Source organism: Podarcis bocagei (genome assembly GCF_964188305.1).
Source record: "Podarcis bocagei genome assembly, chromosome: 3".
NCBI lineage: Eukaryota > Metazoa > Chordata > Lepidosauria > Squamata > Lacertidae > Podarcis > Podarcis bocagei.
The window spans coordinates 26,066,074-26,073,313 of NC_138127.1; the positions used below are offsets into that span (position 1 = coordinate 26,066,074).

Here is a 7,240-nt window from a genome sequence, read left to right on the forward strand (position 1 = left end):
AATAGAACCTACTGCCCAAATTTCTTACTATAATGGCAGACTGCAAGCCAGCAGGCTCACTCTTAAGACAGGGCCATGGCTGTGACCTTATAATACAAAGTGTGCGACTGCAATAATAGCCATTGTTTTCACATATGAAGTGCATGGTGTTGGGGCATGGAGACAATTGCCCTTATGCTGAGGTGATTCGTGACCATAAACGTCACGCTCGCTTCCCCTCCCCCCCCCTGCTCATTCATTCAGACCATTTCTGCCCTGTCAGGGTTTGTTTAGCCACACCTTGGTTGGCTGTGGATGAAAACAGTCAGGAGCAAATAAAGTTCAAGGCAACTGCTGCTGGGGTCACTATTTACTGTTTGGCTTCCTGTGTATAAAAACCATGCCATGCCTACCTTGTTGTCAGGAATACTCGTTTCTGTTTTCTCATTATATTTCCGCATTGATCAGTTCTCCAAAGGGCAGAAGATCCCGGGCTGAGCACTCTCTTAGGAAGCTGTTATGGCTGCTCGAGGGCCGTTTGAGATGGGTGGCAAATGTTGCAGCGGCTCAGTTTCTCCCCAGAGCATCCTCTACCAAATCCTTAACAATGAAGAGCGATGGAAGACTGAAGGGAACCCCCAGTGTTTCCCCCTTCCCTTTCCGTTTCCAAATATTGGCTGCCCCTGTGAGGTAAACCGAAGAGTCATCCTGAAAATACCGGGCATCACCTGCAGCAGAGCGTCGGAAGTGCTTCTGAAAACTATCACGTTCATAAGAAAGCTGCCTTCTTTTTTCCAGTTGCCCCTGGAGGACCAGATCCTCTTGATACGACAGGGCTGGGCACCCCTCTTCCTACTGGGTCTGGCTCAAGAACGGGTGGACTTTGAACTCTTAGAGACCTCAGTCCCCAGCCTCTTGAAAGCAGTCCTCCTTAATCAGTCTCCGGCAGGTGAATACAAACTGGAGAACTCTCCTTTGGGAGCATCACTAGCAGAAGTTCAGAAGATTAAGGATTTCCTGGGAAAGTTCTGGAACGCAGACATTTGTGCAAAAGAATATGCCTATCTTAAAGGAATTGTTCTATTTAATCCTGGTAAGTCTCGTCCAGGTATTTTCAAGGGCTGCAGTCTTGCCCTTAGTTCGTTGAGCATTGCTCCTATTAATACCCAAGGGACTTAACAGCTTGACTTGACTTACTTAATGACAGGATTGCACCCTAAAACTGCACAGTTCAGGGTGCAGAAATAAATTTAAAAGTTGCTTAAGAGGAAGGAATTTTAAATTGGGTTTTTACATGTTTTCAAAAATCCATTTTTAAACCTTTCTGACTTTCAAACTACAATATACTTTTTCTTTTAAAAAAGTATGTATTATATATAATACACATGCAGGTGTTGTGGGTGTATGGGAGCTAAAATATCCAAATTTACTTTACCGCTTAAAACTTTAGGCTCTAGTCTAATGTGAGGGAGATGTATGCAGGGGCAATACTAGACAATGCACAATGTAAATGTGATATTACATTACTATAAGTCAGGGGTGGGGAATCTGTGGTCTTCCTGATGTGGATTGCAACTCACATCAGCCCCATCCAATTTAGACAATTGTAAGGGACGGTGGGAGCTGTAGTCCAACAATTTATAAAGGGACACAGGTTCCTGTTTCCAGCTGGAAGTGCTGCTGCAATGTAGGGAGCCAATTACTACAAAAATGTGGTAACAGACCCTTCAAAAGAGATCTTAAGAGGATGGAGTCATTAGTGACAAGAGCATGGGGCACTAAATATAATTAAAGGTTCATTCATGAAACATTACCGTGGGCTTTTGAGTAAATGCCTAACTGCAGTGGTAACCAGTTGAAAAACTTTATGGCATTCTGTATTTAGAAAGAAGTTGTCATCTGCTCAATTTCGTCCACCTTATTTATTTTTAAGCCAGCTTTTTGGAGTCAATCCCTCACAAGGCTGTTTTCAATACTGTGTATCAAAACATGAGTTATATAAATCAAAATATCTAACCTATAAAACAAACAGCAGGAATCCAAAATGAGGGACTAAAAAAGAAAAACACTGAACACAGCATAAGATAAAAATGGACCACACTCCCAGCGAACATGCAATAAATGGCATTGCCATAGCTCTTCACACTTTCCTGCTCTCAGAACCAACACAACGAGAAGATGCATTTATTTCCCTTATTTCCTTATTTCTAATTTTACAGACCTCCACGACTTAAAATGCCACCATTATGTCCAGGCCCTTCAACAGGAAGCTCAGCATACTCTGATAGAGTTTGTCTCAATGACTCATAGCAGAAGCAGGAGGAGATATGCTTGGATGATGGAATCGCTTGGTTTTCTGAGGACCTTCAGTCCAGATACCATTGGAGAACTCTTCTTCAAACCCATCTTGGGTGATGTCGACTTAAACACCTTACTTCTGGAAACACTTTACACCAAACAGGTCAAACTTGGCCTTCCAGCTGTTTTGGGACTACAAGTCCCATCATCTCTGACCACTGGTCCTGTTAGCTAGGGATGATGGGAGTTGTAGTCCCAAAAGAGCTGGAGGGCCAAGTTTGGCCATGCCTGCTAAATGGTATATCCTGTGCAATGTATGGATTTTTGTCACTTTACAAATGTGGCTGTGTGAGCTTTGAGTCCCCCCTCCCACCCAAGCCTAAGCCAATTACTCTATAAAGCACCTTTCTCCAGTTAACACATAATAGATGGCTCACAGGTCAACACATACATTCTTTAGACAAGTCTAGGGCCTCCATCTTCTGAAGTATCTCAGGCTTCCCCCAGAACCACTGCCACAGTCTCTCACCTGGTGCCACAACTGGTGTTGGCTCAGGTTCCCAGGGACCCTGCCCTCACTTTGGTGTAGCTCTCTCTTAAAGGCTGCTTCCAGAGTCTTTTCCTTGCAGTCTTTTTTCCAGCTCTTAACCTGTGACCTCTATGTTTGTGAGCATGGGTATGTAAGTCCTTGCTGAGCAGCATTAGGTTTTAAGTTGTTTCTACATGCCGGTTTGTCTGTTAATTGCTAATTAAGTAGGTTTTATGGCAGTACATTCAGGTCTTCGATGTCTTGAAAGGGATGTTGCTGCAACTTTACAATGCATTTAGTATAACCTGAGCTTTATGTGTGCACTTTGAATTCCACCTCTATATAATTTGCCCTTTATTTTTCACATACCAACACCGGTATGCAAGTTTTCGGTTAACGCTACCTTGTCAGGTATGTGGGGTTAGGACTGCAGTCTTTGAAAGCAACCTTGCTGCTTTTACTTCCTCTCACACACTCTCTTCTTATGAAAATTAACATAATTTGATTCTCATTCCGCAAGGATGAAGAACAAGTGGAACCAGGCTTTCCAAGGGTGGAGAAACAAGCAACTAAATAAATAGTGGTGCTCAATTTGACCTTTCTGTGAACAGAACAGGAGTTGTTTGCTGCAAATTTCAACCAGAGGTCCATTCAGTAGAGAAAACGTAGAATACACATGGGTTGGGAAGTTTGGAAGAAAAGCAGGGTGGGCTTAAAGCTTTAGAAGGAACTGTAAAGTATTTCCTAGAAATTCTTCAGGGGATGGAAAGCAACGGTACAAAATCAAATGCAAGCTTTGGTCTGCTGCTGCAGGGTTACAATTAAGTCCAAGGTAATGAACCTATTAAGGAACATTTATTTAAAAACTATTCAAGATCTTGAACTTAAACATAAAAAACTGGTTCAGCTAGAATATATGCCAAGCTAGAGCAGCATAGATGGGAACTGGACGCTGTGGAATCTCATTATGTGGCCAAGTCACTCCACTTTGTGAAACCAAAGTTCAGTGCTCTAAACTCTTAGCAAATGCGTTAAAGGGGGAGAAAAAGAAGCAATCACATGTGTTCTCTTTGAGATAAACTAACGGCTCAGAAACCTAGGATGGTAAAAATAATAAACAAGTGATTCTGACGCTATTACTTGAACCTATATCAGTCAAAGTAACTGTTACATAGGGCTTTTTTCCAGGGGGAACTCAATTCCGGCACCTCTCAGGTTGGTGCCATTGGCATTCTAAGAGAAAAGGGGAGGCATTCATGGTGAGTTCTGGCGCCTCTTTTTCTAGAAAAATAGCACTGCTGTTACAGAACAGTATGAATCAATATTTGGATAATCTGCATTTGAAACCACTTAAAGAAGAACACACAAAGTTATCAAATACAGCATTTATACTGAAGAAGAAATCAGTTATCAACATTGGCAAGCTAAAGCATGGCAACACACCAGGCCCAGACTGCTTTGGCAGTCTTTTTAATAACAGGGTTGCCATATTTCAAAAAGTGAAAATCTGGACACAAAAGTTGAGGATTTTCCTGGACATTAAACCCTTTCCCACCTGGATGCTGTTTACAAATTCAAGAGTGCCTAATACCTTATTTGAATATTTTGTTTAATACTATCCGGAATGGGGAAAGAATCTCAGATACTTGGAATATCCCATGTGGGATCTGAAGGAAGTGGGATCCTATCACCTGATCAAGATTTCCTTTTTTCACTCATGCTCTTCACCAGAGTTCCTCAAACACGACCCTCCAGATGTTTTTTGGCCTACAACTCCCATGATCCTTAGCTATCAGGACCAGTGGTCAAGGATGATGGGAATTGTAGTCTAAAAACATCTGGAGGGCTGAGTTTGAGGAAGTCTGCTCTTCACAATCCCCCTGGAGCCCTGGCTGTAGCATTAAGATATAATTCCTTCATTAAAGGATAGCAGGGAGAGGGCAAACAACATATGTGGACAATATTATTTGTATGATACGTAATCCCAAAGGGACAATCCCTGCATTGAGGACTGAATTATCAGTTTTTGATAAAGTATAGCTGGACTATGTTCTAACTGGGATAAACCGTTTTTGTATTGTAATGTCAATTCAAATACACAACTGGAACTTTAAAAAGTTAACATCTTGATACGTTGTAAAGATTTCCATTACTTAAGGATGCAGATCCCTTGAAATTTAAGTACATCACATTATTTGAATTTTATTCCTTTAGTCAAAAAGATTATGTGTAATTTGGGCAGATGGAAGAAGCTTAATATATCTATTTTGGGCTGAATTGCATCAGTAAATATGATGATAGTTCCTACATTCCTACATCTGTTCCAAGTGCTTCCTCTCTCTCTCTCTCTCCATCCTACCTCTCTTAAGAATTGGCAAAGAATGATTAAAAGAATTGGCAAAGAATGATTAAAAATTTTGTATTTCAGATGAAGAGAACAAGATTAGCTCTGAAAAATTGTTGTAGGAGGCCAGATGAAGGAGGATGGGGACGTCCACATTTGATGCTATATTGCAAAGCATTTCAAATAAGATAACACTGTTTTATTATTGACAAAGTTGACAAAAATGGATTTTACATGGACAGAAGTGATGGGTATTGCCATTTTACAAATGGACTCCTACAGTGCTGCTTCTATCATCCCTGATCATTGGTAATTGAAGCTGAGGGGGGCTTAGAGTTCAGCCACACCTGGAGGCCTACAGGCTCCCCATCCTTGCTTTAGTGTGCCCTAGTGCAGTGTTTCCCAACCTTTTTTGGGCAAAGGCACACTTGTTTGATGAAAAAAATCTCGAGGCACACCACCATTACAGCCCCGTGACGTCAGCGCGCAGCGTCACGCCGGGAGGGACGCACGAAAGTGTAAGTTTCAATTTTTTCCCCTCCCCCTTGCCGGGGAACCTCCAAGCTTTGGGGGTGGGGGGGGAGGAGGCAGCAAAGTGAGGCAGGAAGGAGAGCGCGGCTTGGCTGGGTGAGCTTTGGCAGGGAATGAGAGCCGCGAGGCGGGCGCTGCGGACGGAGGCGCTGCCCGCCGAGCTCGCAGGCAGCCAGGCAGGCAGACGGCGAGAGCCCCGCGCTGGGCGGCCTCTCCTCGCCGCCGCCGCCCCGCCTCTCGCCGCCCGACTCGCCCGCCTCCCTCCAGGCAACATCTCGCGGCACACCAGGCAACATCTCGCGGCACACTAGTGTGCCGCGGAACAGTGGTTGGGAAACACTGCCCTAGTACATCGCTAGATAACTAAAGCAAGGTTTCTACTTATTGCTGTTCCTTATTTTTCTGTGCCATCTTGTGGGTTGTCAGAGAATTGCAACATGAACGATGCACTTTACAGACCACATTGCAATGGGCATTCAAGCGAAACTCAGAAGATGTAAATAAGATGCTGTAACGTTAGTGGCTGGTGCCCATTGAGACTGGTAGGGTGGAAGGCAGGGAGACCAACTGTAGGTAGAACCAGAGACAATGAATTCTAATTTTGTCCCCCTCCTCTTCCTTGCTGAGTTATACATAAGCAACCCTGGAACTAAGAAGGGGGAAGCTGACAGGCAGCGCCACCCTATGAACTGGTTGCGAGGCAGGCAAGTGGAGGATGGCAGAGGGCAGACTACGGTTGAGGGAAATTGTTTGGTCCTGTTCATGGCGGTGTGGCTGTGGATTGAAGGAGTACAGAGTGCATCATGGGCCACCCCTGTGCTGCTCTTGTCCGACACCCACCTTGTTTCAGCAGGCACAATGATTCTATGGATGGAATGTTCTGCAGGTGTCCCTCTCATGCTGGTGCCATATTTGGTGTTCTAAGGATATATCAGGGCTTCCATCAACTCACCTTGACATCATATGAAAAATATTTGCATTTTTCATTAATTCAAATAAGCATGCTTAAGAAACGATTTCATTAATTCAAATAAGCATGCTTAAGAAATGAGTCTCGATTCAGGTGCTGCAATTTGATGACAGCATCGTTTTGTATGCAACGCATATGCTCTATCACTCACCCTTCCACCTTGCCCTAGCAGGGGATTTCTAACGTGTTTGACAACTAGCAAATAAATGAATGCAATCTCCCTCAAGAAATAAGACCTGACCTGAGAAAGTTTATGAACTTTGCTTCTATCTTTATTTGGGTGTGTGTGTCCTGAACGTGTCCATGGTTGTTGTTGTTTTTATCCTTGCAGGTGAGGGAGAGCACAAAATGGCAGGAAGTGCCGTTTCTGTACAACTCTGCAGTTTCAAAAGTCAAATCGCTGCCAAGATTCCCTTTATATCACACGCTAACCTCCCAATTTCCTCTTAGCACCTAATCCACACCAATACTTTGCGCATGCGTCTTACAACGCCAATTCCCCCCACCTTACAGAGCAGTGTCTCGCTCGGTATTTTTACCCCCCCCCACCGCCCCAGCAGGGAGGGTTCTGATTGGCCCGTCCCCCGCT

The 7,240-nt window shown here is 43.8% G+C and overlaps 1 pseudogene across 1 annotated transcript; it reads left to right on the top strand.

Moving 5' to 3' along the window:
• The first annotated feature begins 397 nt into the window (after window positions 1-397).
• Window positions 398-2,512, top strand: LOC308583304 (nuclear receptor subfamily 0 group B member 2 pseudogene; annotated as a pseudogene). The gene is made up of 2 exons (XR_014013488.1): window positions 398-1,072; window positions 2,199-2,512. The product of XR_014013488.1 is annotated as a nuclear receptor subfamily 0 group B member 2 pseudogene (transcript).
• Window positions 2,513-7,240: the final 4,728 nt, after the last annotated feature.